The sequence below is a fragment of the Ambystoma mexicanum genome (genome assembly GCF_040938575.1).
Source record: "Ambystoma mexicanum isolate Mex_15411 chromosome 12 unlocalized genomic scaffold, UKY_AmexF1_1 Mex_chr12_unloc.1, whole genome shotgun sequence".
Lineage (NCBI taxonomy): Eukaryota > Metazoa > Chordata > Amphibia > Caudata > Ambystomatidae > Ambystoma > Ambystoma mexicanum.
Window position 1 is genome coordinate 3975885 of NW_027182322.1, and position 13295 is coordinate 3989179.

General features: G+C 46.6%; 2 non-coding genes across 2 annotated transcripts; both read left to right on the top strand.

Moving 5' to 3' along the window:
• The first annotated feature begins 6143 nt into the window (after positions 1–6143).
• TRNAH-GUG (transfer RNA histidin (anticodon GUG)) lies at positions 6144–6215 on the top strand. Its single transcript has one exon. It is a non-coding gene; the product is annotated as a tRNA-His (tRNA).
• A 4868-nt stretch (positions 6216–11083) lies between these two features.
• On the top strand, positions 11084–11155 carry TRNAH-GUG (transfer RNA histidin (anticodon GUG)). The gene has a single exon. It is a non-coding gene; the product is annotated as a tRNA-His (tRNA).
• The last annotated feature ends 2140 nt before the right edge of the window (positions 11156–13295 follow it).

Here is a 13295-nt window from a genome sequence, read left to right on the forward strand (position 1 = left end):
GCTTTCCATAGCACCTTGCAGGTGGGCGACATCTAGAGCTGTGCAGTAGCCACCCATGCCCCAGACGTCAAAGAGAACAAGAAGTTACACATGTTGGAAGTGAGGGTGAGACATTGAGGAGATATGATCCCCGTATGAAGCCGAGAGAAGGAGGAGGCATGAACGTGCATCCATGTATGCAGGCAAGAAGGGAAGGAGCATTGGTCATGCATCCCTGCATGAGGGTGAGACAGGGAGGAGATATGATCCCCGTATGAAGCCGAGAGAAGGAGGAGGCGTGAACGTGCATCCATGTATGCGGGCGAGACAGGAAGGAGCATTGGTCATGCATCCCTGCATGAGGGTGAGACAGGGAGGAGATATGATCCCCGTATGAAGCCGAGAGAAGGAGGAGGCGTGAACGTGCATCCATGTATGCAGGCGAGAAGGGAAGGAGCATTGGTCATGCATCCCTGCATGAGGGTGAGACAGGGAGGAGATATGATCCCCGTATGAAGCCGAGAGAAGAAGGAGGCGTGAACGTGCATCCATGTATGCGGGCGAGAAGGGAAGGAGCATTGGTCATGCATCCCTGCATGAGGGTGAGACAGGGAGGAGATAAAATCCCTGTATGAAGCCAAGAGAACGAGGCGGCATGAACATGCATCCTTGTATGCAGGTGTGACATGGAGTCATCATGAACATGCATCCCTTTATAAGGACATAACATGGAGGACGCATGAACATGAATGCCTGAATTTTATGGTGGTGGCCTTCGGGTGATTTGGCACGTGCAATTGGTGAAGAGCACTTCTCCTGCGCAAAAAAATAAATGTACTATTTGCACCCCGGAGGGAGCCTCTGCACTTCTTATAGGGAGAAAACTCTGCAATGGAAGGGGACAGGGTCAATAACAGCTGTAAACTCTCACAAGACCATCACTGCTCTCACACTTTCCTGCTCTCAGGCTGGCGGGCCATTATCGGCCCTGGCTGCCGCACGATTGCCAGGTTTGTGTAACTGTATTATTTCTAATTGGCTCCACTTTGATGACTTTCATTTGGATTCTGACTTGATTATTGAGATCTTAAATAAGTGACTGGGGATCAGGTGTCCACTTATTCTCATTTATAACATCACAACCAACCTTTAATTCAAACATGAGTCATGACATCACAGATGGAGTACAGCTTATGATAGAGGTGGAACGTCACATTGTAGCAGCCCAGTTAGCTCACCGTGATAGTACTCTGCGTTGTGGCGGCAGCAACCTCGGTTCGAATCCGAGTCACGGCATTGCGGTGAGGCAATGTCACCGCAGTTGGGCAGATATTTTAGAATTTCCATTAATACATTGGCAATCTCTGTGGAGGACTGAAACAATTTGATATGTCCTGTTACTGTTATGAACCTTTTGTTTCTTTAATGCTCTTTGCACACTTTTTCATCGGGTGACTGTAATGTATTTCAACCAAATCTAATTAAGAGCGCATTATGTGGTGACATTTGCAGTACATGAAACATTATAACACTGCCAATTACGTCAATAACCACTAGCTTGATTAAGACATATGTATTGCAGCGACAGTATTTCCCAGTTACAAATGGGAATAAAAACAACATCCGCGAGGGATTGAACCAACGACATTTAACTGATGTTGCCAATGGAGCGCGTTACAGAGAGCGCGAGGTCCCGCCTTTACAGTCACACGCTGATGATAATACAGATGTTTAAATAAACAGGCATGTCTGTGGACTTGTGGTCTTTCTACATTGGGACTCATAGTCTAGTCCTAGGCTATTGTAGGCACTGGCGTATCTTTTAGTGGAATGAGAGGCATTCTGTAGTCGCCTGAAAGGACCTTTCAAGTCAATCTGATCTGTATTGTCCTGTGAAAAAAAGCGTTCTTAGACACAGTGAGGCGTTTTTGGGGATAATGGGAAAATCATTTCCAACTAAATGACAGGAATTTCTTAGTCCAATCATGAGGTGTGCTAGGCTTTTTTATACTGTGGCGGAAAGAGAGAGAGTATAACAGTCATTATAAATAAAGGGCCAAGGAAGTGACAGTTTATGGAAGGAACAATTTGCACATAGTTTTAGAATGTGGTCAGGAGGAGGACAATGTGCTTACACATATGAAACATTAGAAGGTAGACATTATGGAAGCACATATATTTCTTTATTTTTATTGTATTTGGGGAGAGGGGGTTAATATAGCACGTCCAATGTGGAAAAGTGCTTTCCATAGCACCTTGCAAGTGGGCGACATCTAGAGTTGTACAGTAGCCACCCATGCCCCAGACGTCAAAGAGAACAAGAAGTTACACATGTTGGAAGTGAGGGTGAGACATTGAGGAGATATGATCCCCGTATGAAGCCGAGAGAAGGAGGAGGCGTGAACGTGCATCCATGTATGCAGGCGAGAAGGGAAGGAGCATTGGTCATGCATCCCTGCATGAGGGTGAGACAGGGAGGAGATATGATCCCCGTATGAAGCCGAGAGAAGGAGGACGCGTGAACATGCATCCATGTATGCGGGCGAGACAGGAAGGAGCATTGGTCATGCATCCCTGCATGAGGGTGAGACAGGGAGGAGATATGATCCCCGTATGAAGCCGAGAGAAGGAGGAGGCGTGAACGTGCATCCATGTATGCAGGCGAGAAGGGAAGGAGCATTGGTCATGCATCCCTGCATGAGGGTGAGACAGGGAGGAGATATGATCCCCGTATGAAGCCGAGAGAAGGAGGAGGCGTGAACGTGCATCCATGTATGCGGGCGAGACAGGAAGGAGCATTGGTCATGCATCCCTGCATGAGGGTGAGACAGGGAGGAGATATGATCCCCGTATGAAGCCGAGAGAAGGAGGAGGCATGAACGTGCATCCATGTATGCGGGCGAGACGGGAAGGAGCATTGGTCATGCATCCCTTCCTGAGGGTGAGACAGGGAGGAGATAAAATCCCCGTATGAAGCCGAGAGAACGAGGAGACATGAACGTGCATCCATGTATGCGGGCGAGAAGGGAAGGAGCATTGGTCATGCATCCCTGCATGAGGGTGAGACAGGGAGGAGATAAAATCCCTGTATGAAGCCAAGAGAACGAGGCGGCATGAACATGCATCCTTGTATGCAGGTGTGACATGGAGTCATCATGAACATGCATCCCTTTATAAGGACAAAACATGGAGGACGCATGAACATGAATGCCTGAATTTTATGGTGGTGGCCTTCGGGTGATTTGGCACGTGCAATTGGTGAAGAGCACTTCTCCTGCGCAAAAAAATAAAAGTACTATTAGCACCCCGGAGGGAGCCTCTGCACTTCTTATAGGGAGAAAACTCTGCAATGAAAGGGGACAGGGTCAATAACAGCTGTAAACTCTCACAAGACCATCACTGCTCTCACACTTTCCTGCTCTCAGGCTGGCGGGCCATTATCGGCCCTGGCTGCCGCACCATTGCCAGGTTTGTGTAACTATATTATTTCTAATTGGCTCCACTTTGATGACTTTCATTTGGATTCTGACTTGATTATTGAGATCTTAAATAAGTGACTGGGGATCAGGTGTCCACTTATTCTCATGGATAACATCACAACCAACCTTTAATTCAAACATGAGCCATGACATCACAGATGGAGTACAGCTTATGATAGAGGTGGAACGACACATTGTAGCAGCCCAAGTAGCTTGCCGTGATTGTATAGTGGTTAGTACTCTGCGTTGTGGCCGCAGCAACCTCGGTTCGGATCCGAGTCACGGCATTGCGGTGAGGCAATGTCACGGCAGTTGGGCAGATATTTTAGAATTTCCATTAATACATTGGCAATCTCTGTGGAGGACTGAAACAATTCGATATGTCCTGTTACTGTTATGAACCTTTTGTTTCTTTAATGCTCTTTGCACACTTTTTCATCGGGTGACTGTAATGTATTTCAACCAAATCTAATTAAGAGCGCATTATGTGGTGACATTTGCAGTACATGAAACATTATAACACTGCCATTTACGTCAATAACCACTAGCTTGATTAAGACATATGTATTGCAGCGACAGTATTTCCCAGTTACAAATGGGAATAAAAACAACATCCGCGAGGGATTGAACCTACGACATTTAACTGATGTTGCCAATGGAGCGCGTTACAGAGAGCGCGAGGTCCCGCCTTTACAGTCACACGCTGATGATAATACAGATGTTTAAATAAACAGGCATATCTGTGGACTTGTGGTCTTTCTACATTGGGAGTCATACTCTAGTCCTAGGCTATTGTAGGCACTGGCGTATCTTTTAGTGGAATGAGAGGCATTCTGTAGTCGCGTGAAAGGACCTTTCAAGTCAATCTGATCTGTATTGTCCTGTGAAAAAAAGCGTTCTTAGACACAGTGAGGAGTTTTTGGGGATAATGGGAAAATCATTTCCAACTAAATGACAGGAATTTCTTAGTCCAATCATGAGGTGTGCTAGGCTTTTTTATACTGTGGCGGAAAGAGAGAGAGTATAACAGTCATTATAAGTAAAGGGCCAAGGAAGTGACAGTTTATGGAAGGAACAATTTGCACATAGTTTTAGAATGTGGTCAGGAGGAGGACAATGTGCTTACACATATGAAACATTAGAAGGTAGACATTATGGAAGCACATATATTTCTTTATTTTTATTGTATTTGGGGAGAGGGGGTTAATATAGCACATCCAATGTGGAAAAGTGATTTCCATAGCACCTTGCAGGTGGGCGACATCTAGAGCTGTGCAGTAGCCACCCATTCCCCAGACGTCAAAGAGAACAAGAAGTTACACATGTTGGAAGTGAGGGTGAGACATTGAGGAGATATGATCCCCGTATGAAGCCGAGAGAAGGAGGAGGCGTGAACGTGCATCCATGTATGCAGGCGAGAAGGGAAGGAGCATTGGTCATGCATCCCTGCATGAGGGTGAGACAGGGAGGAGATATGATCCCCGTATGAAGCCGAGAGAAGGAGGACGCGTGAACGTGCATCCATGTATGCGGGCGAGACAGGAAGGAGCATTGGTCATGCATCCCTGCATGAGGGTGAGACAGGGAGGAGATATGATCCCCGTATGAAGCCGAGAGAAGGAGGAGGCGTGAACGTGCATCCATGTATGCAGGCGAGAAGGGAAGGAGCATTGGTCATACATCCCTGCATGAGGGTGAGACAGGGAGGAGATATGATCCCCGTATGAAGCCGAGAGAAGGAGGAGGCGTGAACGTGCATCCATGTATGCGGGCGAGACAGGAAGGAGCATTGGTCATGCATCCCTGCATGAGGGTGAGACAGGGAGGAGATATGATCCCCGTATGAAGCTGAGAGAAGGAGGAGGCGTGAACGTGCATCCATGTATGCGGGCGAGACGGGAAGGAGCATTGGTCATGCATCCCTTCCTGAGGGTGAGACAGGGAGGAGATAAAATCCCTGTATGAAGCCGAGAGAACGAGGAGACATGAACGTGCATCCATGTATGCGGGCGAGAAGGGAAGGAGCATTGGTCATGCATCCCTGCATGAGGGTGAGACAGGGAGGAGATAAAATCCCTGTATGAAGCCAAGAGAACGAGGCGGCTTGAACATGCATCCTTGTATGCAGGTGTGACATGGAGTCATCATGAACATGCATCCCTTTATAAGGACATAACATGGAGGACGCATGAACATGAATGCCTGAATTTTATGGTGGTGGCCTTCGGGTGATTTGGCACGTGCAATTGGTGAAGAGCACTTCTCCTGCGCAAAAAAATAAATGTACTATTAGCACCCCGGAGGGAGCCTCTGCACTTCTTATAGGGAGAAAACTCTGAAATGGAAGGGGACAGGGTCAATAACAGCTGTAAACTCTCACAAGACCATCACTGCTCTCACACTTTCCTGCTCTCAGGCTGGCGGGCCATTATCGGCCCTGGCTGCCGCACCATTGCCAGGTTTGTGTAACTATATTATTTCTAATTGGCTCCACTTTGATGACTTTCATTTGGATTCTGACTTGATTATTGAGATCTTAAATAAGTGACTGGGGATCAGGTGTCCACTTATTCTCATGGATAACATCACAACCAACCTTTAATTCAAACATGAGTCATGACATCACAGATGGAGTACAGCTTATGATAGAGGTGGAACGTCACATTGTAGCAGCCCAAGTAGCTCGCCGTGATCGTATAGTGGTTAGTACTCTGCGTTGTGGCCGCAGCAACCTTGGTTCGAATCCGAGTCACGGCATTGCGGTGAGGCAATGTCACGGCAGTTGGGCAGATATTTTAGAATTTCCATTAATACATTGGCAATCTCTGTGGAGGACTGAAACAATTCGATATGTCCTGTTACTGTTATGAACCTTTTGTTTCTTTAATGCTCTTTGCACACTTTTTCATCGGGTGACTGTAATGTATTTCAACCAAATCTAATTAAGAGCGCATTATGTGGTGCCATTTGCAGTACATGAAACATTATAACACTGCCATTTACGTCAATAACCACTAGCTTGATTAAGACATATGTATTGCAGCGACAGTATTTCCCAGTTACAAATGGGAATAAAAACAACATCCACGAGGGATTGAACCAATGACATTTAACTGATGTTGCCAATGGAGCGCGTTACAGAGAGCGCAAAGTCCCGCCTTTACAGTCACACGCTGATGATAATACAGATGTTTAAATAAACAGACATATCTGTGGACTTGTGGTCTTTCTACATTGGGACTCATAGTCTAGTCCTAGGCTATTGTAGGCACTGGTGTATCTTTTAGTGGAATGAGAGGCATTCTGTAGTCGCGTGAAAGGACCTTTCAAGTCAATCTGATCTGTATTGTCCTGTGAAAAAAAGCGTTCTTAGACACAGTGAGGAGTTTTTGGGGATAATGGGAAAATCATTTCCAACTAAATGACAGGAATTTCTTAGTCCAATCATGAGGTGTGCTAGGCTTTTTTATACTGTGGCGGAAAGAGAGAGAGTATAACACTCATTATAAATAAAGGGCCAAGGAAGTGACAGTTTATGGAAGGAACAATTTGCACATAGTTTTAGAATGTGGTCAGGAGGAGGACAATGTGCTTACACATATGAAACATTAGAAGGTAGACATTATGGAAGCACATATATTTCTTTATTTTTATTGTATTTGGGAAGAGGGGGTTAATATAGCACGTCCAATGTGGAAAAGTGCTTTCCATAGCACCTTGCAGGGGGGCGACATCTAGAGCTGTGCAGTAGCCACCCATGCCCCAGACGTCAAAGAGAACAAGAAGTTACACATGTTAGAAGTGAGGGTGAGACATTGAGGAGATATGATCCCCGAATGAAGCCGAGAGAAGGAGGAGGCGTGAACGTGCATCCATGTATGCAGGCGAGAAGGGAAGGAGCATTGGTCATGCATCCCTGCATGAGGGTGAGACAGGGAGGAGATATGATCCCCGTATGAAGCCGAGAGAAGGAGGAGGCGTGAACGTGCATCCATGTATGCGGGCGAGACAGGAAGGAGCATTGGTCATGCATCCCTGCATGAGGGTGAGACAGGGAGGAGATATGATCCCCGTATGAAGCCGAGAGAAGGAGGAGGCGTGAACGTGCATCCATGTATGCAGGCGAGAAGGGAAGGAGCATTGGTCATGCATCCCTGCATGAGGGTGAGACAGGGAGGAGATATGATCCCCGTATGAAGCCGAGAGAAGGAGGAGGCGTGAACGTGCATCCATGTATGCGGGCGAGACAGGAAGGAGCATTGGTCATGCATCCCTGCATGGGGGTGAGACAGGGAGGAGATATGATCCCCGTATGAAGCCGAGAAAAGGAGGAGGCGTGAACGTGCATCCATGTATGCGGGCGAGACGGGAAGGAGCATTGGTCATGCATCCCTTCCTGAGGGTGAAACAGGGAGGAGATAAAATCCCCGTATGAAGCCGAGAGAACGAGGAGACATGAACGTGCATCCATGTATGCGGGCGAGAAGGGAAGGAGCATTGGTCATGCATCCCTGCATGAGGGTGAGACAGGGAGGAGATAAAATCCCTGTATGAAGCCAAGAGAATGAGGCGGCATGAACATGCATCCTTGTATGCAGGTGTGACATGGAGTCATCATGAACATGCATCCCTTTATAAGGACATAACATGGAGGACGCATGAACATGAATGCCTGAATTTTATGGTGGTGGCCTACGGGTGATTTGGCACGTGCAATTGGTGAAGAGCACTTCTCCTGCGCAAAAAAATAAATGTACTATTAGCACCCCGGAGGGAGCCTCTGCACTTCTTATAGGGAGAAAACTCTGCAATGAAAGGGGACAGGGTCAATAACAGCTGTAAACTCTCACAAGACCATCACTGCTCTCACACTTTCCTGCTCTCAGGCTGGCGGGCCATTATCGGCCCTGGCTGCCGCACCATTGCCAGGTTTGTGTAACTATATTATTTCTAATTGGCTCCACTTTGATGACTTTCATTTGGATTCTGACTTGATTATTGAGATCTTAAATAAGTGACTGGGGATCAGGTGTCCACTTATTCTCATGGATAACATCACAACCAACCTTTAATTCAAACATGAGTCATGACATCACAGATGGAGTACAGCTTATGACAGAGGTGGGACATCACATTGTGGCAGCCCAAGTAGCTCGCCGTGATCGTATAGTGGTTAGTACTCTGTGTTGTGGCCGCAGCAACCTCCGTTCGAATCCGAGTCACGGCATTGCGGTGAGGCAATGTCACGGCAGTTGGGCAGATATTTTAGAATTTCCATTAATACATTGGGAATCTCTGTGGAGGACTGAAACAATTCGATATGTCCTGTTACTGTTATGAACCTTTTGTTTCTTTAATGCTCTTTGCACACTTTTTCATCGGGTGACTGTAATGTATTTCAACCAAATCTAATTAAGAGCGCATTATGTGGTGACATTTGCAGTACATGAAACATTATAACACTGCCATTTACGTCAATAACCACTAGCTTGATTAAGACATATGTATTGCAGCAACAGTATTTCCCAGTTACAAATGGGAATAAAAACAACATCCGCGAGGGATTGAACCAACGACATTTAACTGATGTTGCCAATGGAGCGCGTTACAGAGAGCGCGAGGTCCCGCCTTTACAGTCACACGCTGATGATAATACAGATGTTTAAATAAACAGGCATATCTGTGGACTTGTGGTCTTTCTACATTGGGACTCATAGTCTAGTCCTAGGCTATTGTAGGCACTGGCGTATCTTTTAGTGGAATGAGAGGCATTCTGTAGTCGCGTGAAAGGACCTTTCAAGTCAATCTGATCTGTATTGTCCTGTGAAAAAAAGCGTTCTTAGACACAGTGAGGAGTTTTTGGGGATAATGGGAAAATCATTTCCAACTAAATGACAGGAATTTCTTAGTCCAATCATGAGGTGTGCTAGGCTTTTTTATACTGTGGCGGAAAGAGAGAGAGTATAACAGTCATTATAAATAAAGGGCCAAGGAAGTGACAGTTTATGGAAGGAACAATTTGCACATAGTTTTAGAATGTGGTCAGGAGGAGGACAATGTGCTTACACATATGAAACATTAGAAGGTAGACATTATGGAAGCACATATATTTCTTTATTTTTATTGTATTTGGGGAGAGGGGGTTAATATAGCACGTCCAATGTGGAAAAGTGCTTTCCATAGCACCTTGCAGGTGGGCGACATCTAGAGCTGTGCAGTAGCCACCCATGCCCCAGACGTCAAAGAGAACAAGAAGTTACACATGTTGGAAGTGAGGGTGAGACATTGAGGAGATATGATCCCCGTATGAAGCCGAGAGAAGGAGGAGGCGTGAACGTGCATCCATGTATGCAGGCGAGAAGGGAAGGAGCATTGGTCATGCATCCCTGCATGAGGGTGAGACAGGGAGGAGATATGATCCCCGTATGAAGCCGAGAGAAGGAGGAGGCGTGAACGTGCATCCATGTATGCAGGCGAGACAGGAAGGAGCATTGGTCATGCATCCCTGCATGAGGGTGAGACAGGGAGGAGATATGATCCCCGTATGAAGCCGAGAGAAGGAGGAGGCGTGAACGTGCATCCATGTATGCAGGCGAGAAGGGAAGGAGCATTGGTCATGCATCCCTACATGAGGGTGAGACAGGGAGGAGATATGATCCCCGTATGAAGCCGAGAGAAGGAGGAGGCGTGAACGTGCATCCATGTATGCGGGCGAGACAGGAAGGAGCATTGGTCATGCATCCCTGCATGAGGGTGAGACAGGGAGGAGATATGATCCCCGTATGAAGCCGAGAGAAGGAGGAGGCATGAACGTGCATCCATGTATGCGGGCGAGACGGGAAGGAGCATTGGTCATGCATCCCTTCCTGAGGGTGAGACAGGGAGGAGATAAAATCCCCGTATGAAGCCAAGAGAATGAGGAGACATGAACGTGCATCCATGTATGCGGGCGAGAAGGGAAGGAGCATTGGTCATGCATCCCTGCATGAGGGTGAGACAGGGAGGAGATAAAATCCCTGTATGAAGCCAAGAAAACGAGGCGGCATGAACATGCATCCTTGTATGCAGGTGTGACATGGAGTCATCATGAACATGCATCCCTTTATAAGGACATAACATGGAGGACGCATGAACATGAATGCCTGAATTTTATGGTGGTGGCCTTCGGGTGATTTGGCACGTGCAATTGGTGAAGAGCACTTCTCCTGCGCAAAAAAATAAATGTACTATTAGCACCCCGGAGGGAGCCTCTGCACTTCTTATAGGGAGAAAACTCTGCAATGGAAGGGGACAGGGTCAATAACAGCTGTAAACTCTCACAAGACCATCACTGCTCTCACACTTTCCTGCTCTCAGGCTGGCGGGCCATTATCGGCCCTGGCTGCCGCACGATTGCCAGGTTTGTGTAACTATATTATTTCTAATTGGCTCCACTTTGATGACTTTCATTTGGATTCTGACTTGATTATTGAGATCTTAAATAAGTGACTGGGGATCAGGTGTCCACTTATTCTCATGGATAACATCACAACCAACCTTTAATTCAAACATGAGTCATGACATCACAGATGGAGTACAGCTTATGATAGAGGTGGAACGTCACATTGTAGCAGCCCAAGTAGTTCGCCGTGATCGTATAGTGGTTAGTACTCTGCGTTGTGGCCGCAGCAACCTCGGTTCGAATCCGAGTCACGGCATTGCGGTGAGGCAATGTCACCGCAGTTGGGCAGATATTTTACAATTTCCATTAATACATTGGCAATCTCTGTGGAGGACTGAAACAATTCGATATGTCCTGTTACTGTTATGAACCTTTTGTTTCTTTAATGCTCTTTGCACACTTTTTCATCGGGTGACTGTAATGTATTTCAACCAAATCTAATTAAGAGCGCATTATGTGGTGACATTTGCAGTACATGAAACATTATAACACTGCCATTTACGTCAATAACCACTAGCTTGATTAAGACATATGTATTGCTGCAACAGTATTTCCCAGTTACAAATGGGAATAAAAACAACATCCGCGAGGGATTGAACCAACGACATTTAACTGATGTTGCCAATGGAGCGCGTTACAGAGAGCGCAAGGTCCCGCCTTTACAGTCACATGCTGATGATAATACAGATGTTTAAATAAACAGGCATATCTGTGGACTTGTGGTCTTTCTACATTGGGACTCATAGTCTAGTCCTAGGCTATTGTAGGCACTGGCGTATCTTTTAGTGGAATGAGAGGCATTCTGTAGTCGCGTGAAAGGACCTTTCAAGTCAATCTGATCTGTATTGTCCTGTGAAAAAAAGCGTTCTTAGACACAGTGAGGAGTTTTTGGGGATAATGGGAAAATAATTTCCAACTAAATGACAGGAATTTCTTAGTCCAATCATGAGGTGTGCTAGGCTTTTTTGTACTGTGGCGGAAAGAGAGAGAGTATAACAGTCATTATAAATAAAGGGCCAAGGAAGTGACAGTTTATGGAAGGAACAATTTGCACATAGTTTTAGAATGTGGTCAGGAGGAGGACAATGTGCTTACACATATGAAACATTAGAAGGTAGACATTATGGAAGCACATATATTTCTTTATTTTTATTGTATTTGGGGAGAGGGGGTTAATATAGCACGTCCAATGTGGAAAAGTGCTTTTCATAGCACCTTGCAGGTGGGCGACATCTAGAGCTGTGCAGTAGCCACCCATGCTCCAGACGTCAAAGAGAACAAGAAGTTACACATGTTGGAAGTGAGGGTGAGACATTGAGGAGATATGATCCCCGTATGAAGCCGAGAGAAGGAGGAGGCGTGAACGTGCATCCATGTATGCAGGCGAGAAGGGAAGGAGCATTGGTCATGCATCCCTGCATGACGGTGAGACAGGGAGGAGATATGATCCCCGTATGAAGCCGAGAGAAGGAGGAGGCGTGAACGTGCATCCATGTATGCAGGCGAGAAGGGAAGGAGCATTGGTCATGCATCCCTGCATGAGGGTGAGACAGGGAGGAGATATGATCCCCGTATGAAGCCGAGAGAAGGAGGAGGCGTGAACGTGCATCCATGTATGCGGGCGAGACAGGAAGGAGCCTTGGTCATGCATCCCTGCATGAGGGTGAGACAGGGAGGAGATATGATCCCCGTATGAAGCCGAGAGAAGGAGGAGGCGTGAACGGGCATCCATGTATGCGGGCGAGACGGGAAGGAGCATTGGTCATGCATCCCTTCCTGAGGGTGAGACAGGGAGGAGATAAAATCCCCGTATGAAGCCGAGAGAACGAGGAGACATGAACGTGCATCCATGTATGCGGGCGAGAAGGGAAGGAGCATTGGTCATGCATCCCTGCATGAGGGTGAGACAGGGGAGGAGATAAAATCCCTGTATGAAGCCAAGAGAACGAGGCGGCATGAACATGCATCCTTGTATGCAGGTGCGACATGGAGTCATCATGAACATGCATCCCTTTATAAGGACATAACATGGAGGACGCATGAACATGAATGCCTGAATTTTATGGTGGTGGCCTTCGGGTGATTTGGCACGTGCAATTGGTGAAGAGCACTTCTCCTGCGCAAAAAAATAAATGTACTATTAGCACCCCGGAGGGAGCCTCTGCACTTCTTATAGGGAGAAAACTCTGCAATGGAAGGGGACAGGGTCAATAACAGCTGTAAACTCTCACAAGACCATCACTGCTCTCACACTTTCCTGCTCTCAGGCTGGCGGGCCATTATCGGCCCTGGCTGCCGCACGATTGCCAGGTTTGTGTAACTATATTATTTCTAATTGGCTCCACTTTGATGACTTTCATTTGGATTCTGACTTGATTATTGAGATCTTAAATAAG